This window comes from Mus musculus, chromosome 5 (genome assembly GCF_000001635.26).
Source record: "Mus musculus strain C57BL/6J chromosome 5, GRCm38.p6 C57BL/6J".
Lineage (NCBI taxonomy): Eukaryota > Metazoa > Chordata > Mammalia > Rodentia > Muridae > Mus > Mus musculus.
In genome coordinates, this window is record NC_000071.6 from 86,841,958 (window position 1) to 86,867,180 (window position 25,223).

Consider the following 25,223-nt stretch of genomic DNA (forward strand, 5'->3'; position numbering starts at 1 on the left):
ACCGAAACCCTCTCATGGTTCCAATTCAATTATTTCTTCCAGGCATTTTTCTGGATTGATGTAATATTTTATTCACTCTTTTTAAGGTATTAAAAGTGAGGAGATGAGAGACTAGTCTGCGCAGGTGAGAGTGTGGACTACAGAGGTTACAGCTTCTGGGACAGGCAGAAGCGACACAGCTTCTGGGGCAGACCATGTTTAGGGCTCCAGACATCCAGGCACCTTCCCTGCCAAAGGAGAGGTGTCCGCTCCGCCTGGGAAGGCTTTGCCAGAGCACCTGGGGGAGCCTTCTCTGGTCCTGGATCTCCCAGAGACTAGTCTGCGCAGGTGAGAGTGCGGACTACAGAAGCTACACAGATTCTGGGACAGGTCCTGTTTTGGGCCTTCATCTTCTGCCAGAAGGCAGGTCTGAACGCCAGATATCTGTGTACCTTCCCTGCAAGAGGAAAGCTTGCCTGCAGAGAGTACTCTGACCACTGAAACTCAGGAGAGAGCTAGTCTCCCAGGTCTGCTGATAGAGGCTAACAGCATCACGGGAGGAACAAGATCCAACTAGAGACAACTATAACAACTAACTCCAGAGATTACCAGATGGCAAAAGGCAAACATAAGAATCTTACTAACAGAAACCAAGACCACTCACCATCATCAGAACCCAGCACTCCCACCTCAGCCAGTCCGGGATACCCCAACACACCCGAAAATTTAGACCCGGATTTAAAAGCATATCTCATGATGATGGTAGAGGACATCAAGAAGGACTTTAATAACTCACTTAAAGAAATAAAGGTGAACACTGCTAAAGAGGTACAAGTCCTTAGGAAAAACAGGAAAACACAACAAAAGAGGTAGAAGTCATTAAGAAAAACAGGAAAACACAACCAAAGAGGTGATGGAATTTAACACAACCATACAAGACCTAAAAAGGGAAGTAGACACAATAAAGAAAACCCAAAATGAGACAACGCTGGAGATAGAAACCCTAGGAAAGAAATCTGGAACCATAGATGCAAACAAAAGCAACAGAATACAAGAGATGGAAGAGAGAATCTCAGGTGCAGAAGATTCCATAGAGAACATGGGCACAACAATCAAAGAAAATGCAAAGTGCAAAAAGATCCTAACTCAGGAAATCCAGGACACAATGAGAAGACCAAACCTACGGATAGTACGAGTAGATGAGAATGGAGATTTTCAACTTAAAGGGCCAGCAAATATCTTCAACAAAATTACAGAAGAAAACTTCCCAAACCTAAAGAAAGAGATGCCCATGAACATACAAGAAGCCTACAGAACTCCAAATAGACTGGACGAGAAAAGAAATTCCTCTGGACACATAATAATCAGAACAACAAATGCACTAAATAAAGATAGTATTAAAAGCAGTAAGGGGAAAAGGTCAAGTAACATATAAAGGCAGGCCTACTATAATTACACCAGAATTTTCACCAGAGACTATGAAAGCTAGAAGATCCTGGACAGATGTTATACAGACACTAAGAGAACACAAATGCCAGCCCAGGCTACTATACCCAGCCAAACTTTCAATTACCATAGATGGAAAAACCAAAGTATTCCATGGCAAAACCAAATTCACACATTATCTTTCCACAAATCCAGCCCTTCAAAGGATAATAACAGAAAAACAAAAACAAAAAACAAAACAACAACAACAAAAAACAATACAAGGACAGAAACTAAGCCCTAGAAAAAGTAAGAAAGTAATCCTTCAAAAAACCTAAAAGAAGACAGCCACAAGAACAGAATGCCATTGGGAACAAAACACCCATGGAAGGAGTTATAGAGACAAAGATTGGAGCTGAGACAAAAGGATGGAGCACCTACAGACTGCCATATCCAGGGATCCATCCCATAATCAGCTTCCAAACACTGACACCATTGCATACACTAGCAAGATTTTGCTGAAAGGACCCTGATATAGCTGTCTCCTGTGAGACTATGCCCGGGCCTAGCAAACACAGAAGTGGATGCTCACAGTCAGCTATTGGATAGATCACAGGGCCCCCAGTGGAGGAGCTAGAGAAAGTACTCAAGGAACTAAAGGGGTCTGCAACCCTATAGGTGGAACAACAATACGAACTAACCAGTACACCCCGGAGCTCGTGTCTCTAGTTGCAGATGTAATGTATCAGAAGATGACCTAGTCAGCCATCAGTGGAAAGAGAGGCCCATTGGTCTTGCAAACTTTATATGCCTCAGTACAGGGGAATGCCAGGGCCAAGAAGTGGGAGTGGGGGGGGGAGGGGAGTGGGGAGGGAGGCTTTGGGAGACATTTAGGGTAGCATTGGAAATGTAAATGAAGAAAATACCTAATTAAAAAAAAAAAAGAACTGAATGCCAACTCTAACAAAAAAAAGGAGCAACAATTACTTTTCCTTAATATGTCTTAATATAAATAGACTCAATTCCTCAATAAAAAGACATAGATAACAGACTGGCTACACAAACAGGACCCAACATTTTGTTGCTTACAGGAAACCCATCTCAGGGACAAAGACAGACACTAACTCAGAGTGAAAGGCTGGAAAACAATATTCCAAGCAAATGGCCTGAAGAAACAAGCTGGAGTAGCCATTCTAATATCGAATAAAATCAACTTTCAACCCAATGTTATCAAAAATTAAAAGGAGGGGCACTTCATTCTCATCAAAGGTAAAATCTTCCAAGAGGAACTTTCAATTCTCAATATCTATGCTCCAAATGCAAGGACAGCCACATTCATTAACGAAACTTTAGTAAAGCTCAAAGCACACATTGCACCTCACAAAATAAGTCACAAAAGAGACTTGAACACCCCACTTTCATCAATGGACAGATTGTGGAAACAGAAACTAAACAGGGACACAGTGAAACTAATAGAAGTTATGAAACAAATAGACGTAACAGAACATTTTATCCTAAAACAAAAGGATATACCTTCTCAGCACCTCATGGTACCTTCTCCAAAACTTACCATATAATTGGTCACAAAACAGGCCTCAACAGATACAAAAATATTGAAATTTTCCCATGCATCCTATCTGATCACCATGGACTAAGGCTGATCTTCAATAATAACATAAATAATAGAAATCCAACATTCACGAGGAAAATGAACAACACTCTCCTCAATGATACCTTGGTCAAGGAAGGAATAAAGAAATTAAAGACTTTTTAGAGTTTAATGAAAATGAAGCCACAACATACCCAAACTTATGGGACACAATGAAAGCATTTCTAAGAGGAAAACTCATAGCTCTTAGTGCCTCCAAAAAGAAACTAGAGAGAGCACACACTAGCAGGTTGACAACACACCTAAAAGCTCTAGAACAAAAGGAAGCAAATTCACCCAAGAGGAGTAATCGGCAGGAAATAATCAAACTTAGGGGCAAAATAAACCAAGTGAAAACAAGAAGAACTATTCAAAGAATCAACCAAATGAGAAGCTGGTTCTTTGAGAAAATCAACAAGATAGATAAACCCTTAGCCAGACTCACTAGAGGGCACAGGGCCAGCATCCTAATTAACAAAATCAGAAATGAAAAGGGAGGCATAACAACAGATCCTGAAGAAATCCAAATCACCATCAGATCCTTCTACAAAAGGCTATACTCACCAAAACTGTAAAACCTGGATTAAATTGATAAATTTCTAGACAGATTCGAGGTACCAAAGTTAAATCAGGATCAGATTAATGACTTAAACAGTCCTATATCCCCTAAATAAATAGAAGCAGTCATTAATAGTCTTCCAACCAAAAAATGCCTAGGACCAGATGGGTTTTGTGCAGAGTTCTAGCAGACCTTCAAAGAAGATCTAATTCCAGTTCTTCTCAAAATATTCCACAAAATAGAAACAGAAGATGCTCTACCCATTCATTCTATGAAGCCACAATTACTCTGATACCTAAACCACAAAAAGACCCAAAAAAGATAGAGAACTTCAGACCAATTTCCCTTATGAATATCGATGCAAAAATACTCAATAAAATTCTTGCTAACCGAATCCAAGAAAACATTAAGACAACCATCCATCCTGACCAAGTAGGTTTTATTCCAGGGATGCAGGGATGGTTTAATATACGGAAATCCATCAAAGTAATCCACTATATAAACACACTCAAAGACAGAAACCACATGATCATCTCGTTAGTTGCAGAAAAAAAGCCTTTGACAAAATCCAACCCCCATTCCTGAAAAAAGTCTTGGAAAGATCAGAAATTCAAGGCCCATACCTAAACATGATAAAAGCAATCTACAGCAAACCAGTAGCCAACATCAAAGTAAATGGTGAGAAGCTGGAAGCAATCTCACTAAAATCAGGGACTAGACAAGGCTTTCCCACTTTCCTCCTACCTATTCAACATTGTACTTGAATCCCTAGCCAGAGCAATTCAACAACAAAAGGAGATCAAGGGGATACAAATTGGAGAGGAAGAATTCAAAATATCACTAATTGCAGATGATATGATAGTGTATATATATAAGTGACCCTAAAAATTCCACCACAGAACTCCTAAACCTGATAAACAGCTTCAGTGAAGTAGCTGGATATAAAATTAACTCAAACAAGTCAATGGTCTTTCTCTACACAAAGTATAAACGGGCTGAGAACAAAATTAGGGAACCAACACCCTTCACAATAGTCACAAATAATATAAAATACCTTGGTGTGACTCTAACTAAGGAAGTGAAAGATCTGTATGATAAGAACTTCAAGTCTCTGAAGAAAGAAATCAAAGAAGATCTCAGAATATGGAAAGATCTCCCATGCTCATGGATTGACAGGATCAATATAGTAAAAATGGCTATCTTGCCAAAAGCAATCTACAGATTCAATGCAATCCCCATCAAAATTCCAACTCAATTCTTCAACGAATTAGAAAGGGCAATCAGCAGATTCATCTGGAATAACAAAAAACCTACGGTAGCAAAAACTCTTCTTAATGATAAAAGAACCTCTGGTGAAATCATCATGCCTGACCTAAAGCTGTACTATTGAGCAATTGTGATAAAAACTGCATGGTACTGCTAGACAAGTAGACCAATGAAATAGAATTAAAGACCCAGAAATGAACCCACACACCTATGGTCACTTGATCTTTGACGAAGAAGCTAAAACCATCCAGTGGAAAAAAGCATTTTCAACAAATGGTGCTGGCACAACTGGTGGGTATCATGTAGAAGAATGCGAATTGATCCATTCTTATCTCCTTTTACTAAGGTCAAGTCTAAGTGGATCAAGGAACTCCACATAAAACCAGAGACACTGAAACTTATAGAGGATAAAGTGGGGAAAAGCCTCGAAGATATGGGCACAGGGGAAAACTTCCTGACTAGAACAGCAATGGCTTGTGCTGTAAGATCGAGAATCCAAATGGGACCTCATAAAATTGCAAAGTTTCTATAAGGTAAAAGACACTGTTAATAAGACAAAAAGGCCATCAACAGATTGGGAAAGTATCTTTACCAATCCTAAATCAGATAGGGGACTAATATTCAATATATATAAAGAAGTCAAGAAGGTGGACTCCAGAAAATCAAATAACCCCATTTAAAAATGGGGCTCAGAGCTAAAGAAAGAATTCTCACCCGAGGTATACCAAATAGCTGAGATACACCTGAAAAAATGTTCAGCATCCTTAATCATCAGGGAAATGTAAATCAAAACCTCCCTGAGATTCCACCTTACACCAGTCAGAATGGCTAAGATCAAAAATTCAGGTGACAGCAGATGCTGGCTTGGATGTGGAGAAAGAGGAACACTCCTCCATTGTTGGTGGGATTGCAAGCTTGTACAACCACTCTGGTAATCAGTCTGGTGGTTCCTCAGAAAATTGGACATAGTACTACTGGAGGATTCCGCAATACCTCTCCTGGGCATATATCCAGAAGATGTCCCAACTTAAAAAGAACACATGCTCCACTATGTTCATAGCAGCCTTATTTATAATAGCCAGAAGCGGGAAAGAACCCAGGTGTCCCTCAACAGAGGAATAGATACAGAAAATGTGGTACATTTACACAGTGGAGTACTACTCAGCTGTTAAAAAGATGAATTTATGAAATTCCTAGGCAAATGGATGGACCTGGAGGGTCTCATCTTGAGTGAGGTAACCCAATCACAAAAGAACTCACACAATATGTGATATCCACACTGATAAGTGGATATTAGTCCAGAAACTTAGAATACCCAAGATATATGATACAAGTTGCAAAACACATGAAACTCAAGAAGAACGAAGACCAAAGTGTGGACACTTTGGCCCTTCTTAGACTTGGGAACAAAACACCCATGGAAGGAGTCACAGAGACAAAGTTTGGAGCTGAGACAGAAGAATGGACCATCTAGAGACTGCCACACCCGGGGATCCATCCCATAATCAGCCTCCAAACGCTGACACCATTGCATACACCAGCAAGATTTTGATGAAGGGACCCTGATATAGCTGTCTTTTTTGAGGCCATACCAGTGCCTGGCAAACACAGAAGTGGATGCTCACAGTCAGCTATTGGATGGAACACAGGGTCCCCAATCAAGGAGCTAGAGAAAGTACCCAAAGAGCTAAAGGGGTCTGCAACCCTATAGGAGGAACAACAATATGAACTAACCAGTACCCCCCGGTGCTCGTGTCTCTAGCTGCATATGTTTCAGAAGATGGCCTAGTTGGCCATCATTGGGAAGAGTGAACCCTTGATCTTGCAAACTTTATATGCCTCAGTACAGGGGAATGCCAGGGTCAAGAAGTGGGAGTTGGTGGGTAGGGAAAGGGTAGGGGAGGCTATGGGGGACTTTTGGGATAGCATTTGATATGTAAATGAAGAAAATACCTAATTTAAAAAAAAAAGGGAAGAGATTGTTTTCATGTACTTTCTTAGTCAAAACTAGACTATATGTAAAGCTGTTGCCCTGTAGTGCTAAGCCACTTAACGAGGTTGGAATAATCTTAATGTGTATGAATTATGGTCACAATGAAGAAATCATCTAGTTTGTTAGATAACACATGACTTTATGTAAAATACTTCTCCCTGATTCCACTGGTTAATATACTAAATATACTTTGGAATTTTTGTATCTTGACTGTCTTTATACTGGTTTCATCCTTTCTAAATGAAAATGACTGATTCTTGAGCAAATAGGGATTTTACTTGGAAATTTAATGCCAATGTGTATGTGTATGTGTGTGTGTTTAATATATTTTAACCAAAGTTAGGCTTTGTGAAAGGGAGAGACGTGGAAGTGACATAATATGGTCATTTTACACTTTGATAGGATTTTATGCTAAATGGTTACATAATTTATTTTCAGTTGCAGAAGTCCAAGAGGCTTGCTCACTTAATATGTAGTCATACTAGTCCTTAAAATTCTTAGCAGTCTGGGAGTCAAATAATGCTATTTAATTTTTAATTTAAATTTCATTTCTCTAATGTAAATTTGAGTAGTTTTCCACGAATTTGTTTTAGTTTTTAAAGAACTCTTAAATTTTATGTATATGAATATTTTGCTTTGTATGTGCTACATGCAAGCTGGTGATGGTGGAGACCAGAAGGGGGAATCAGATACCCAGGATCTGGAGTTATGGATTTTCATGAATCACCATGTGGGTGCTGGGGAGAAATAAAGCCAGGTCCTCTGTGAAAGCATCAAGTGCTCTGACCTGTTGATCTATCTCTCTAGTCCCCTCCACTTAAAATTATTAATCATATTTCTTTTATGATAATTTTCTATCCTATTTAATCATCTCATCTAATTATATATGTGTGTGTATGAATTACACATAAATATTAATTATTGGATTCTGATATATGTTACCAGTGTTTTCTACACTGAATATGTTGTCTTTTTGTTTGTGAGGTAAAGTCTCACTAGATGGCCCTGGCTGGTCTGAAACTTTCTGTGTAGATTATGCTAGCCTTGACCTCAGGGAGGTCTATCTGCCTCTGCCTGTGCCTCTGCCTTGCCAGTGCTGGGGCTAAAGACATGTACCACCATACCCAGTTTACCTTGTCTTTTTTCCTTATTTCTGTGTAAAAGTTACATTTTGGTGTTCAGTATATTTTTAAAAAATTTTATTTTTAACATGTAAAAAAATGCTCACTCTTTTAACATGCTCATTCTGGTGTTTGTCCTTGTGAGAATATAGCACGGTGGTCCCATTGAATAAGTTAATTCTCCCAGGATAATTTGTAATTGAACAGTTAAGTGAGTGATTTTTTTGAGATTTATTCTTATTTTATGTGTGTGTATACATATATATGCAAGTATTTCTATATGCTTCCAAGTGTGTTTATATTTTTTAACCCTTTGCATGTAGTGTTCTCAGAGGCCAGAAGAGGGTGCCAAATCCCTAGGAATTGAAGCCACAGATACTTATGTGCCTGACATGACCTTGGCTTGAAAGAATAGCATATAATACTTGACTAATCCAACATCCTTTCATAAATGGTAGCCTTTTTTGATAAAGCTAAATCCACAACTTTTCCTAAAGATAGAATAAATATCACTCAAGAACCAGAAGAGCAGGAAAGCTGCCATGAGATTGTCTTGTAAGAAAATGCAGGAATATTTTACAATGATACCTCAACAATTGCTGTCTAAAGAAGACCTGACCAAGTATAACACCAATAGGCATGCTAATATAATGGAAGGGAGAAACTTCACAAGAGTCCACCAATAGACAAAGAATTGCAAGTAAAGAATGTTGAGAGAGGAGAAAATAGTTCTCTTTAGTGATTCCCACTCAATTGATTATCCAATGGCTTGAAATCATATACATACAAGTAGTGCTAAACAGATTGAGCAGAATCTGTGTATATAAGTATGGTTGAGTAACCATACCAGAAGACAAAAGAAACCATGATTTTTAGAGGCAATGGGGTGGGGTGGGGTGTAAAGGAGAAAGAAATTGAAGGGCAGGGATGATGCCATTTTTCAATTTAAAAACAATCACTCAGTCTTCTCATTTTGTCTGAAAACTACAAACACAATTATGCAATATATTACAGCATATACAAGGATTGGTATGGATTTCAAATAATTTCTTCACATGAGATACCCTAATATTGAGTCTTATGTGCCAGGAGCTTATCCCGTCACCGAATTCACTGAGGAAAGCAGCGATCAAGGCCAAAACTGCTTTATTTTTGACAAGTTTGTCTTTAATTCTTTGCTATTCTGTGGCTAAAAGCTGCTTATTTTGGCAATGTGACTCCCGCTGATAGCAGCAGAGAATTAAGAAAAAAGTCTGACTCAATGGGCCCTTGCTGGGCCCATTTGATTTTGTTAAGTCTTTGAGAGTCAGAGAGAAAAGAAAAGGAAGAAGGGGAGAAGTGAAGCACACACATAGACACACACAGACGCACTTTGGCCAGGCCCAACTACTTGTCTCATTTCCACAGTGTGCACACATACTTACATACATAAACATACCTACACACATACGTGTGTACATACAAATAGGCACACACATATACATTTGGAGGGTAAGGCAGAGCCCCAAATGCCACACTTCATTTCTTCTTTGTCCTTCTTATACCTTCTTAGACAAAAGTTCTTTATAAAATTACCTTATAGGTAAATTACCTTATAGATAAAATGTTACATAAAAGAGTTCCAGAAGGATGTTGATAGTAAATTCAAAGCAGTGTTTCATTCTATACGCTTGTTGTAAGTTCAAAGCAACAGTTTCACATGGCCTTGCTTTATCATAGTGCACACCTATAGCTTCATCCTTGGACCTAACCTAGAATGAATATTTTTCCTTGACCACAAGTTTGCCTCTGTAGCCTCCTCGAGCATTGAGCAGGCTGGCTCAGACCTGTTCTGCCACTGTGAATGAGACCACCTAGATCGGTCTATTGTTCTGCCACGACAGCATTCTTATCCAAGACTTAGAGAGGCTGAACCTGGTCTTTCTGAGACATTCCTGACTAAGTGCTGACAGCCTGGTGACAAAGCATCAAGAGCCTGGCATGGTGGGGGATGGGCGTCCCCTCTTTACAAGCTCAGACTCTTAAGTAAACTCTGGGGTCTTGATCAGTATCTTGCCTTGGTCTCTTATTTCTTCCACCGCTTCCTCCCATGCAGCTCCAGCCTCCCATTTGTGTAGCTGCAGGTGGCTACAGGTGGTGTCCAAACAGGGACCTGAATACGGAAGGACTGACAGAGGGAACACTGTCTTGGTAGAGCTGTAAGGGAAGATTAAGAAGTATTCGGCACAGTAAGCAACATCTTGTATTCATGCTAAGCTGACTTTAAACTTCATCTTTTCGAAATTGTTGCTGTAGGTGCCGGATACAGGCTAGATTGAGTCAGAGTTACCCCAGAGCTGATATCAGCTAGAGGTTGACAGTGGAAAATGGGAGTGAAAAATTCTAAACAGGCATTTGTCCGCAGTCAAGAACTGCATCAGGCGAGAGGAGTAGGACTTGAAATAATAAAGTAAAATAAAAAAGTAAAATTAAAAAAAAATAGGGAGATGCTAGATTTACGAATGACATGAGAGAGAGACATCAAAAGGGAAGGAAATGGATTTTGGAACTCTCCCAGGGACAGAGGGAAATCCGGAGACATCCTGTTTTCTCTCTGGCCCCTACAGGAGACACCCTTTGTTCTGACTACATCAAATTCTCTACCCTTTTTGTATTGTCTGTGTTTGGTGCACCAATCAGTCCATGTGTCAATTCATGTCTGTTTTAGTTTCGTTGTCTGAATGACTGTTCTATGTTTCCTGTTGAAAAGAAAAAAAAATGGTTAAAACTTTATCTGGTGGCTATCCATCTCTTGATTCAGTCTCAGTTTACACAGCAGAGGCGAGGAGTAACGCACAGCAGGATAGCTCCTGCTAAAAACTGTTTTTCAAAAGAAGGAGTCTGCAACTTCTTAGTTCTAAGGCAAATAAGTTGATAGTTGTTTTTTCCTAGAAAATTCTCTGCAGTTGTGATTATGGGTTCAGCAAATGACAAAGTGCCTTTTATTTTGAAATTATAGCTAGAAAAAGTAAAATTCGTTGATTGGTCTAAATTTATAAGATTCTTGTAGCCACCTCATTTGGTTTTTGACTGGTCTTAAAGGTATAAATATATTCTGCATGTCTTGGTCATAGAGTATTGGCTTATAAGTTATTGGGTATGACTAAAAAGGTGTAACATTGGAAACAAGAAAGTTAGCTCAGAGTTGGAGTCCTTTTAATAACAACACATGGCATAAACCAGCCCAGGAAACTAGGCCTCTAAGGATACTTCTAAATTGGGATAGTGTTTTATGTAATTCTTATCCTAGAAAATAGACTTATAAGATTTAAAACAATGTCTCTTTAAAAAAGCATTAAAATTTGCACTGTCATGCATTCATGTGTATGAATTGGCAGCCAAACTTTGTAACATGAAAGTGATGTTTCTGGTATTGATTCTTTAGTTTGTTTTATTTTGTTTTTGTTTTTGTTTTTTTTTGTTTGTTTTTTTGCTTTTTTAAAAATTTTTTCGAGACAGGGTGTCTCTGTATAGACCTGGCTGTCCTAGAACTCACTCTGTAGACCAGGCTGGTCTCGAACTCAGAAATCTGCCTGCCTCTGCCTCCCAAGTGCTGGGATTAAAGGGGTGCACCACCACTGCCCAGCTTCTGGTATTGATTTTTGAAGATAATAAATTGTTTAAAATTGGGTTTTGCTTAACCAAAGTTATATAAACATTTTAACATTCCAAAAAAAAAAAAAAAAAAACCAAACCTTAAAAATTATGGTTAAAATTGCCAATGTTCCATTGACTGTAGTTTGCAGTTTGATCACAAACTTAAGATTTTTAACTCACCCATATATTGTAATTAGGATGGTTACAAGAGTCATCATCTTATGAGATGGCTAATGCAGCTCACTCATCCGGCCATACAAAGCAAGACAGACTTATCTAGGTATATTCATTTTTGTGCAGAAATTGGACTCTTATATAATCAGTTTGGCTATGGTGGCTGCCTTGCAGGGGATTACAGTAAAGCAATTTTTTTTTCCATAGTACTAAAGTTATACGGAATGTTTTAAGTATAAGTCATCTTAAGAAAGACTATCCAAAATTGGAGAAATAGACAGTCAAATTGTTCCTCACTACAGGAGAGATAATATTTGTGTCAGGACTCAGGCAGTATGCTCAGGTTAAGAAATATTTACATTTGAGTTAATGCAAAGCTCAGATCAGCCTCAGATAAGGCTTGTGTGGCATTTCTTTTGTTTTGCAAACCCTGCCTAGGGAAGTTCTTGGGACCTTGCCTCCCCTTGCCTCTGGGGAATAATTTTTTAGCTAAACAATATTGCTATAGATCTATCAAGGTGTTGTTCAAAATAAAGTTTAAATTTAAGATTTATGAAAAGTCAAATAGGCTGTAGAACTTATAGAGACATTACAAGCTGGCTTGCCTACTCCATATAAAATTATTATAGATTTGAAAGTTTGTTTTTTTCTTTGAATATTTTTTCTGTCTCTGCCTCAATACAAGAAGCTAAGACTTTGAATTCTTCAGTGTATAGTGTTTGTTAAATGGAATATAATTAGCAAATGCTTCTGAAGGGAAGTTTACTTCAAATCTTGGTTCTCACAATGAGCTTTCAAGTTCTGGGGAAGGCTGGAGAGAGATGGCTTAGCAGTTAAGAGCATTGACTACTCTTCCAGAGGTCTTGAGTTCAATTTCCAGCAACCACATGGTGGCTCACAACCATCTATAATGAGACCTGGTTCCCCTCTTCTGTCTGGTGTGTCTGGAGACACTTACAGTGTACTGACATACATAAAACAAATAAATAAATTAAAAAAAAAAGTTCTGGGGAGTAGCTGTTGCTCCAGAGAAGATTCAGAGGCAATATCTTTTTAATATTTAGGGTCTTAGTTATCCTAGAAAATTGTGGTACAGAAAATTTAAGAAAAAAAATGATTTGCTTACTTCAAATTATTTTCAAAAGCTTCCAGGAGATGTTAATTGGCTAAGACCTCACCTTAAGGTCTTAAGGTGACTTAAGCCTTTGTTGGATATTATCAAGAGAGATAGAAATTAACTGGAAAAAAATAAAAGTGTTTGCAGAAAATAGAGGAAGCTTTTATAATTAATTATCAATTATAATCAATGGTAATCAAATATTAGCTACTTATTTTAATGTACCCACAGCAATTCTTTGGCAAAAGAGAACATTAATGGAAAATCATCTTTCTTAATCTCCAAGTAATGTTTTAACATCCTATTATAAGGCTGCCGTGGTACTAATAAAGAATTGTAAGATAAATTCATGAAAGTATTTTAGAAAAATAACAACAAAATTGTGTCTTAAAAACCTGATGAAGCATCTGTTCCTTGTTCCAAACAGCAATTAAATTTTTTTTTAACAGAATATTGGTATTTGGCCTATTGAATAGCAAACTTTTTAGGTAAAATTGATAATCATTATCCAAAAGATAAGTTGTTAAAGATTACTTCTACGCATGCTTTTGTATTTTCTGTAAATTTATGTATGCATGCATGCATCCCATTTACTGTATTTAAAAATAGCCCTTCTATGGGAGAAAAGTTTATGTGATTGGATCACGTGTTTATTCTTTTGAGTTTCTTCCTGCTTCAGCACAGATAATTAAATTGTGTGCTGTAGGCAGTGTTTTAAAATGTTGAATAATCAAGCTTTAATTTGTATACAAATAGTCGATACACACACACACACACACACACATACACACACACACACACACACACACACATATATACACACATATACATAAAACAAATAAATAAATTATACACACACACACACACACACACACACACACACACACACACACACATATATAAGGACTGTCTCTGGAAATTTAAGAACTCATTCTAGATTGCCTGGACAAGACCTCTTAAGGTGATGCCATGCTAGATTTATATCCCAGGCAGATTACAGGACTTACACAAGAATAATTGGCCATATAATCTCATTCTTTACATCATCAAGATAGTATGGCTTGAGATAATAATTTGGTATTTTTAGAGAATGTGCGTGTCAAATTGTAAAGACTTCTCCTCAGTGTTTTCAGTTTCTACCTATTCCACATAATGGTGTTAATTCTTGAGGACTTATACTTAATCAATTATTGCAAATGGATACTCATATTTCTGATTTTAGAAATAAATAAATAAATAAATAAATAAATAAATAATATGCACATGTGACTGACTACTGATAACTTTTCAGGCTTTCTAGTTACAACTGCTCTAGCAAGAGAAGCAACTAGCTGGGCGGTGGTGGTGCATGCCTTTAATCCCAGCACTTGGGAGGCAGAGGCAGGCAGATTTCTGAGTTCGAGGCCAGCCTGGTCTACAAAGTGAGTTCCCGGACAGCCAGGGCTACACAGAGAAATCCTGTCTCAAACACACACACAAACAAACAAACAACAACAAAAAAAACAAAACAACAACAAAAAAAGAGAGAAGCAACTAAAAGTGTAATTAATTATTGCCTATGTTAATTTTTTTATGCTTGGTGTTGAAAGGAAATTAAATAAAATAAAAGGTTTAAACTAAAAAGGCCTGGGACTGAGACTGCAAAGAAAACAAGCCCGGGCATGCCCGAGTCCGTCTTGAAGCTAGGTCACCCCGTCAAAAAAGGAATGCAGGAACTGGTTCTGACTATCTTGGCTGACTCATTGACCCTCTGGCAGCCCGGTGCCTCCTGCTCGCCCCCCTTTCTATAGAGAACATAGTTAAAAGCTGAAACATTAACCAGATGCATTGTCGACTCAGATAATACCCCGGCTTTAGAATTCTTATAAGCCCTGGCCTGCACGTACTACTCTGCTGACTCATAATCATGTTGCTGATGTTTGAATGGGCCAATCGTGTATAACTGCGCCAATTCTTCCTAGTCCTAACCCCTGCCCTATTAAAAACCCTGAGTTTTTGAGTCTCAGGGCCGATTCCTCTGTCTCCTACGTGAGATACGTATGGATCCGGAGCTCTGCCTTTAAAGCTGCCTCATGCTTTTGCAACAAGAAGGTCTCTCGTGTTTCTTTGGGTGACCCTGCGTCCCGAGACTTGAGAGGAGGGCTCCTTCTTGGGCTCCTACAGTGTTCCAAATTAAAAGAGATATTGGAACTGTCTATTTATAGTCAAGTATTTGAGATGTCTTGTCAACAACTTAATGTTACCCATGTTCCTGAGATACTTTATAATTCTCAAGGACAAGGTATTGTGGCACTTTAAAAACTATATCTTAAAAAACAAAGAAGGGGAGGAATTATATCCCTGTGCACATTATGTAAATCACATTTTTATTTTTAAAAATTTAAAATTTGGATGTCAAAGAACTTGCTGAATGCCTTATAGCGTCTTAAACTAGACATACTCATGCCTAGGTAGGTGAGATGAAAAGGATTCACTTATTGGCATATGGTGTGATCCTGAACAGGTACTTAATATGGGGGAGAGAACATGCTTGTGTTTTCTCCACAGAATGCTGCAGGAGTGTCCCAGATGCCAGAATTATTTGTGTAATGGGCTGACCTGTGAGCTTGCTGAGTGCCCTGACAATGGTGACAAGAAAGCTGTATTGGGTATATGTTCTTGACCCAGATTAGACAATCTGAGGTGCCTTGTTTTAAGCTTTTTAACCTTACAGGACAGAGGACATTAAATTAAATGTTCTCCGTGGAAACTGACTTTAAAAATTTATTCAAAAGGAGGAGTTATAATGACCCTTCTCTTTCCTTTAATGTGACCAGTTATTCTAACTCAATCATGGACTAGTCTAGTAATAATTCCAATATTAGAGATTCCTATTATGATTAGCCAGCAGAGTTAACTTGAAGCATAACCTATTTACATGAGACTTAGCAGCTTTTCTGCTGATTCCCAAAGCCACCTCCACCTCGGGGAGGGGGGGGGAGGCCAGAGTTTGGGCTTGATAGTTGCTAATTTGCAACTGAATAGAGTACCTGGACTTCCCCACAAGACAGCCTTAATCCTGTTGCTTTTCACCTCTAGGCTTTGTATTTCAAGCAGGTCAGTTACCTCCTTGCAGGCTCATCTTCAGCAAGTGCAGGTGGCAGAAATTCATTGATATGAAGAGATGCATTGAGTACACATTGTGGCTTTGGTCTGATTGGGAGAAAGGTGTGCTATGAGGACCAGCAGCTAAAGACAGGCCACTGGGTCTCTGAATTATTCAATCTAAGACAGAGGCTTGTGCCAAGAGGCTGTGGTTTGTTCATAATAACACCATAGAGCTGTGTTTGTGCAAATAAACACAAGCAAGCTGCACATGTTCTGCAGGATGGATAAGAATAAGTTCATAGAAGACCAAAATCCTAAGCCAGGTGTGGCTGCCAGCCACCATAATTCCCAGGCAGGACCATGGAGTAAGTCAATTATATGCCCCAGTCCAGCTTATTTTTATTTTATATATAGGGAGGAATTGTAGCCTCCTCCAGCATTGAGCAGTCTGGTTCAGACCTGTTCTGCCATTGTGAATGAGACCACCTAGGGTGGAGTCTTCTGACCTAGATAGATCTATTGTTCTGCCACCTCTGCACTCTTCTTCAAGATGCTGCTACCGGCTGAGAAGCTGAACCTGTCTTCCCGAGACATTCCCCACCAAGTGCTAACAGCCTGGCAACAAAGCATCAAGAGTCTGGTGTGGCAGGGGATGGGCCCATTTCCCCCTTTATAAGCTCAGACATTTAAGGAAACTCCGGGGCCTTGATCAGTATCTTGTCTTAGTCTTAGTTATTTCTTCCACTGCTTATTCCCATGCAGCTCCAACCTCCCATTCAGGAACCTGATTCGTGTAGCTGCAGGTAGCTACATGCCTCAAGCCTATTTCTCTCAGTGTAATTTATGAAAGCTCATTGTATTTCTTATTAGGCAGCCTTCCTTTAGCTATTCTATGAGGAGGGGCCACATTCTAGTCTTGATTCTATTGCATCTTTCTTGCAAAACAATTTTTAAAAATCCCCCTTAAACTTTCTTCTTAAAACTATTTGAATCAACTTAGGAATGCTATAAAGTAAATAATTCATCTAAACAGCATTAGTTTATGAAATTTCATCTTCCTCTTGATCTGTCAGAAATTTTCCCAATAGGGTGGGCTAATGTCCAGGAAGCATCAGGCTATGTAATAGTGGCAGAAAAAACATGTCAAGCAAGAAGCAATGGGGCTGAGCCTCTCCAGAGTGCATCATTACACTCATGCAAAACAAACAGCCATCTCTTCTGTTACTTGTTCAACTTACTTCTACTTTTTGGGCTATGGATGGTGAAATTGGGAAGCATAGACTACTGGTTTGATCACATAGGTAAGGAGAGAATGCTTTCATATTCCTTTAATATTAACAAGATGAATGTATCTTGCATTTGGTCTAGAATCATTAGCTATACTGATGAATGTTAGGCCAAATGAATTGTTATTCTGGTGACACCTTCTGAGTTCTTCTAAAGCCGGTATTTATTGTTAGCTCAGTTACTTGTTTTGTGAAGATACAGGAATGTGGGGTGTGTGTGTGTGTGTGTGTGTGTGTGTGTGTGTGTGTGTGTGTTTAATCCACATCTTCCATGTATTAACCTTGAAGAAAATAACATTAGTTTTGGTCTCTGGTGGTTTGGATAATAATGACCCCTATACACTCATATATTTGAATGCTTAGTCACCAGGGAGCATTGCTATTTGAAAGAAGTAGAAGTGCATTTGTTGCTTTGAATCCAAGCTCTCTAGAGAAAAATGCAACTGGATCTCTGTGAGTTCAAGACCATTTTAGGAAACTCCTCAAATTTACTATTTTACAAAAATCTCTTCAGCATTATTAGCTTTAGTCACATGCTATATTTTAGATGTCCATATTTATTTATGATTTGTGACTAAAATTTGATAAGTAATCTATGTCTCTGTATCTTATTGGGCTTCTCCCCGTTCCTAGTAACTGATTTAATATTTTTTCTTTTTTTTTTAAACAAAGTTTCATTCACTATGTGTCCCCAAATTCCCTAAAAATTCAATATGCAAGAACCCAATCAATGCATTATGTCTGTACCCTATGACTATATAGTCACAGTTTAGTCACACTTAAGAATGATGCTACCAGAAGAAAAGATTTTTGAACAGGAAAGCAATGAGGAAGCCCAGCAAGCTGAGAATACTGAATCCAACTGTCATGACCCCAACTTACTCATAGGCTAGAACATACATGAGCAAAGAAACTGCTTTGCCTTTTATCCCTAAAGTGTAGACATTAAGGTATATCATTCATACTGTAGTCTTTTGTTGCCAAAGTTCAAGGGAAGCTAACATAACTTTATAGGAGGATTGTTAAATATTTGATCTCATGTCTCAATATTCCCATAGATAGATTTCCAGTAAAGCTTCTGAGGGTACTAATCCATTACAAGGTTCATTAGCTGTTGCATTAAAAGCACAGTAAAACATGAAAATTGTGAGAATTCAGATGTTATATTTATTGAAATTAATAATACATTGAATACATTTATTTATATTAAATATGGAATGAATGTTCTAAACAGGCTTAAAATGAATATCTCAGATTCCTGGTCCATTTAAGCATTGCAAATGGGACTACAATTTATTATATGATATAAAGTCTTTGAGTGTTACGCAAAGACTCTGAAGGAATAAAATATAATTATTCATGTTCCAAATGCAAGGCACCAGAAGCAAGAAAATGGGAATATATTTACCTTAGGCAGGGGCTTGGCAGGTCTACAGTGGAGGCTGCCAACAAAATCAAAATTTGGTAAGACAGGATGAGGAAATTCCAAATCCCAGTGAGCCATATGTCTGCCTTGGCCATAGTCACTGAGAGTGTTGTGGGTCTTCCTGAAGAGAAATCAGCAGATGTGACAAATGTCATGTGAACATGACTATTCCAGGTAGCTCTCTGGAGGCTCATTTGGTAATGTAATCAGAGACACTTAGCAGTTTGTGGCTTAGATATATATCAAAAAGTGTATGTGTGTTGAAAAATTTGTAATTTGTATTTTTCTTATATTTATGCATAGAGTAATATAAAATTATTGTGGGAGTTGCTGTGAGAAGACACCACCTTGGTAATTCATGATCACTAAATATTGAGATATGCCATTGAAATGCGATCAAATGCTATTATCTCAGAATCCTAACTCAGGAAAACACCTTTCCCTTTAACTCTAGATGTAATATGTCCTATGAAACAGCTGGAACCATGATGTGTGCTCCTATTAATGAACTGAGTATGTGGCACTGTCTGGTTTTGAGACAGTTGGATGCAGCCTAGAGTGGGTCCTCATATACTAATGAAGTTACAGTGGACCCCGAATGCTAGATCCTCTTCGTCCTCATCTCAACTGCAGAGATGGAAGGTATGTGCATCCCAGCCCAGTGCAAACGTTTAAGGGCTTTCTGTTTCAGGAGTTTAGGGAGACAGGGTCTTACTATGTAACCCTGGCAGACCCCAAAGAGAAGTTTGACTATGCCTAAGTTCTTTGATATTACTCTTGATTCATGATTGAATATGCAATATTCGGCATATATAAATTTGTTTACTGATAATAAGGACACATGCCTTAAAATGTGGTTAGAGACATGTGTGTTCATTGTGCATATTTGAAAACACTGTAGGTAGTCTCCAATGTGTCTATATTTCAAAGGTATCCATCCAAAACCCAAATTCAACTCACTTCAATAAGTAAATTAGATTCTCCCACTGTTTGAATTCACATATTTTCTGTGTATAGAGAAGAGATAGCATATGCACAGCTGTGCAGAAATTTAATAGGCTAAATGGGAAGATCTTTTAAACCATAAATGAGAAAATTTATTTATATAAAAAGTCCTCAATGTGTTTATACATATGGTAGAAATATGTACAGTCCTCTGTGTAGTATGAAAGTCATGAAGACTGTGGGGTTGTTTAAAGCCACTGTTTTAGGGGCTTGTACAATGGATTAGAAGGTAAAAAGTGTTTACCATGTGACGTTAAGGAGTTAAGTTCAGTCACACAGAGGTGGAAGGAAAAACTCTTCAAAGTTCAATCTTATTTCTACATATGCAACACAGAGCACCAGCCTCCCATGTATCACTCTATTGTTCACGTGCATAATTGTGACAATAATAGCAAAGGCAGTAAAAATAATGATGATGGTTGTGGGGAGCCACCCTCACGTTCACCGTTACAAGATGGCACTGATATCCTGTGTTCTAAGTAGTAAACAAATAATCTGCGCATGTGCCAGGGGTAGTTCTTCACTCCACGTGCTCTGCCTTCCCCGTGTCGACAACTCGGCCAATGGGCTGCAGCCAATCAGGGAGCGACACGTCCTAGGCGGAAGATAATTCTCCTTAAAAGGGACGGGGTTTTGCCATTTTCTCTCTTGCTCCTGAAGAAGTAAGCAATAAAGCTTTTGCCTCAGAAGATTCCGGTTTGCGTCTTTCTTGCCGGTCGAGTGGGATGCAATAGATGGTGATGGTGATGTTGATGGTGGTGATGGTGATGGTGATGCTGATGGTGATGACACCTGCCGGGTAAGACCGCTGTTGGAAAGCATGAGGGAAAATGTGTTGTGCATACCAATTTCTTAGAAAAGTTCTCAAAGCTTTGTTTTGTGAGCATGTGCCTTTCAGAAGTGTCTTGTACAAGTCATAGATAAGGCTTTGCAACTGACATTGTGACATAAACCTTTCTGCAATTCTTTGAATTTGGCAGGTAATTTCACAGGGTTGCCACTATTTTAATTTGGAGAGACAAATTCTCTGCTGTCAATCCTGTTCTGTCAAGGAAAGCTTCAATGACAGCAAATTGAGCATGCAAAAATGCCAACAGAACAGGGCACCAACTAATACAACAATGTAAAGCTGATTCCACTTCTCATTAAACATTTGAAACCAAAAGTCAAAACACAGCACATTGATGACATTTCTCAGCCTCTCCATGAAAGTCATCCTGTCGCTCTGTTCTGACATGGCAGCAGGCACATAGGAAGGAGGCAGTGGGAGTCCCCCACTGTACTTTTCATGAGTGGAGCCAGGAAAGAAGCGGAGACTGTACACAAGGGGGATCTTGAGGATCCTGGCCAGTAGGTCACCACAGGGCATCAAGGGATCTACCCGGATGACATCTTAAGTTTTGTCATAAGCTTTGTCATAAGTTCTTCATTAAAATCTACATCTTCGCAGAGACTCTTAGAATATTTTGAATATGTTACCAAAATTTTTTGCAACATTAAAAATTATCCCCAAAGTGACTGCTTTGGCAGCTCATAAATGCTCTTAGTGATGGAGTCCATGAAAAGATCTTCTATATCAGCCCTGGAATATGATGCAGGGTATGTCTCAAACTCAATAGATGTATTGTCAATCTCATAAGAAAAGAAAACTGAAGGTCTCAGTACAACCACTCCATGACCCTTCTTCACAAGCTCATTTAGAATTATCTTTAAGTTGATCCAGTGGCTGAACTCCACTGGCCACACCAGTGTCTTCCCACCAGTCCCAGATCCAGTGAAGATGCTCAGCTGCATCAGGATCAGGGCTGCTGCCATTTTCAGAGGCATCTTGGTTAACTTCATAGCGTCCTCTCAAAGTATGATCTCTCAGGTCTTGAAGAAATAGAAAGAGTAATTGATATTCAATTAGTTAAACTGTAACTTGTACCTTTGAACAAATGGGCATGATATAGTCACAGCCTCTGGGTGGCAAGTATCAAAACCAGATGTGAATGCTGGTTAATGACCCATTATTCTCGGTGACCTTGGATGTGTCATGTACTTAATAACACTGGAAAGTAAGATCTCTCCTTTTCTCTCTCTCCCTCCTTCCCTCTCTCTCCCCCTCCTGCCTACTCTCCCTTTCTGTCTCTCTACCTCAGTCTTTCTCTATTTCTGCCTTTGTCTTTGTCTAGGTGGCTATAGGTTTGTCTCTGGCTGATTCTTGCTCTTGCTGTAGCTCACTGTCTCCTTCTAATGTAAGCTTCTTGATAAAGAACCTGAATTTAAGCCATAACTTTAGTGTCACATTTTTCAAACATCATAAATCATTGTTCTGTAATATGAATATTAGCACCATCATCCAGTTACCATACCTATTAAAGATTTAAATATATAGCTCAGAGGTCAATATTATAATCTCCGAATTAGACACAGTGTAATTATAGTTGGACATGATTGTATCCTAGATAGAAGCCCTGTTCTTTTAGCCTTTCCATTGGATCCAGCTCTACTCTAAAGTGAATATGCTTTCTTGTAACCAGACAGCCTGGCAGGAGTGAAGAGATAAGAAACACTTCTGTTTCCCTCTTTGGCTGTCAGATTATGACAACATTTTCCCATTGATGGTCTGCTGGGAAAAGAACTGTTTGATTTCTGGGGACACCCATTGGAGGAATTTGTTTCCAGGAGGCCCATTTACAAGCTAGGGGAGGCTAATATTTCTGGAGCTTAGGAGCTAAGTTAATGGTAGGAAAGGTCCCATGCCATTCCTGGAAAGCTTAGCTAGGCATATGTCTTTTTAAAAATTAGATATTTTCTTTATATACATTTCAAATTTCAAATGCTATCCTGAAAGTTCCTCTATACCTTCTCTCCACCCTGCTCCCCTACCCACCCACTCCTGCTTCTTGGACCTGGCATTCCCCTGTCCTGGGCATATAAAGTTTGCAATTCCAAGGGGCCTCTCTTCCCAGTGATGGCTGGCTAGGCCATCTTCTGCTACATATGCAGCTAGATACACAAGCTCTGGGAGTACTGGTTAGTTCATATTGTTGTTCCACCTATAGGGTTGCAGACCCCTTCAGCTCCTTGGGATCTTTACTCTAGCTTCTCCATTGGGGGCCCTGTGTTCCAACTTATAGATGACTGTGAGCATCCACTTCTGTATTTGCCAGGCACTGGCATAGCCTCATACGAGACAGTTATACCAGGGTCCCTTCATCAAAATCTTGCTGGCATATGTAATAGTGTGTAGGTTTGGTGGCTGATTATGGGATGGATCCCCGGGTAGGGTAAGCTCTGGATAGTCCATCCTTTCATCTTAGCTCCAAACTTTGTCTTTGTAACTCCTTTCATGGATATTTTGTTCCCTATTCTAAGGAGGAACAAAGTATCCACCCATTGGTCTTCCCTCTTCTTGATATTCTTGTGTTTTGCAAATTGTATCTTGGTTGTTCTATGTTTCTGGGTTAATATCCACTTATCAGTGAGTGCATATCTGTACTGGCTAGTTTTGTGTCAACTTGACACAGCTGGAGTTATCACAGAGAAAGGAGCTTCAGTTGAGGAAATGCCTCTATGAGATCCAAATAAGGCATTTTCTTAATTAGTGATCAAGGGGGAAAGGCCCCTTGTGGGTGGTGCCATCTCTGGGCTGGTAGTCTTGGGTTCTATAAGAGAGCAGGCTGAGCAAGCTAGGGGAAGCAAGCCAGTAAAGAACATCCCTCCATGGCCTCTGTATCAGCTCCTGCTTCCTGACCTGTTTGAGTTCCAGTCCTGACTTTCTTGGTGATAAACAGCAGTATGGAATTGTAAGCTGAATAAACCCTTTCCTCCCCAACTTGCTTCTTGGTCATGATGTTTGTGCAGGAATAGAAACCCTGACTAAGACAATGTCTAATGACTTCTTTTGTGATTGGGTTACCTCACTAAGGATGATATCCTCCAGATATATCCATTTGTTCAAGAATTTCATAAATTCATTGTTTTTAATAGCTGAGTAGTAGTCCATTGTGTAAATGTACCACATTTTCTGTATCCATTCTTCTGCTGAGGGACATTTGGGTTCCTTCCAGCTTCTGGTTATTATAAATAAGGCTGCTATGAACATAGTGGAGCATGTGTTCTTATTACCAGTTGGAACTTCCTCTGGGTATATGCCCAGGAGAGGTATTGCTGGATCTTCCAGTAGTATTATGTTCAGTTTTCTGAGGAACCTCCAGACTGACTTCCAGAGTAGTTGTACAAGCTTGCAATCCCACCAGCAGTGGAGGAGTGTTCCTCTTTCTCCACGTCCTCGCCAGCATCTTTGTCACCTGAATTTTTGATCTTAGCTATTCTGATTGGTGTGAGGTGGAATCTCAGGGTTGTTTTGATTTGCATTTCCCTGATTAAGGATGTTGAACATTTTTTTTCAGGTGCTTCTCAGCCATTCGTTATTCCTCAGTTGAGAATTTTTTGTTTAGCTCAGTACCCCATTTTTTAATGGGGTTATTTGATTTTCTGGAGTCCAGCTTCTTGAGCTCTTTGTATATATTTGATATTAGCCCCCTATCAGATTTAGGATTCGTAAAAATCCTTTCCCAATCTGTTGGTGGCCTTTTTGTCTTATTGATAGTGTCTATTGCCTTAAAGAAGCTTTGCAATTTTATGAGGTCCCATTTGTCGATTCTTGATCTTACAGCACAAGACATTGCTCTTCTGTTTAGGAATTTTTCCCCCTGTGCCCATATCTCCGAGGCTTTCCCCCACTTTCTCCTCTATTAATTTCAGTGTCTTTGGTCTTAGGTGGAGGTCTTTGATCCATTTAGACTGGAGCTTTGTGCAAGGAGATAGGAATGGATCAATTCACATTTTTCTCCATATAACTGCCGGTTATGCCAGCACCATTTGTTGAAAATGCTGTCTTTTTTCCACTGGATAGTTTTAGCTCCCTTGTCAAAGATCAAGTGACCATAAGTGTGTGGATTCATTTCTGGTTCTTCAATTCTATTCCATTGATTTACCTGTCTGTCACTGTACCAGTACCATGCAGTTTTTATCACAATTGCTCTGCAGTACATCTTAATGTCAGGCATAGTGATTCCACCAGAGGTTCTTTTATTGTTGAGAACAGTTTTTGCTATCCTCGGTTTGTTATTATTCCAGATGAATTTGTAAATTGCCCTTTCAATCTCAGTGAAGAATTGAGTTGGAATTTTGACAGGGATTGCATTGAATCTGTAGATTGCTTTCGGCAGGATAGCCATTTTTACTACATTAAGCCTGCCAACCCATGAGCATGGGAGATCTTTCCATCTTTTGAGATGTTCTTCAATTTCTTTCTTCAGAGACTTGAAGTTCTTATCATACAGATCTCTCACTTCCCTAGTTAGAGTCACACCAAGGTATTTTATATTATTTGTGACTATTGAGAAGGGTGTTGTTTCCATAATTTCTTTCTCAGTCTGTTTTTCCTTTGTGTAGAGAAAGGCCATTAATTTGTTTGAGCTAATTTTATATACAGCTACTGCACTGAAGCT

At 39.0% G+C, this 25,223-nt stretch overlaps 1 pseudogene; it reads right to left on the reverse strand.

Moving 5' to 3' along the window:
* Window positions 1-18,378: 18,378 nt before the first annotated feature.
* On the reverse strand, window positions 18,379-21,549 carry Gm21461 (annotated as a pseudogene).
* Window positions 21,550-25,223: the final 3,674 nt, after the last annotated feature.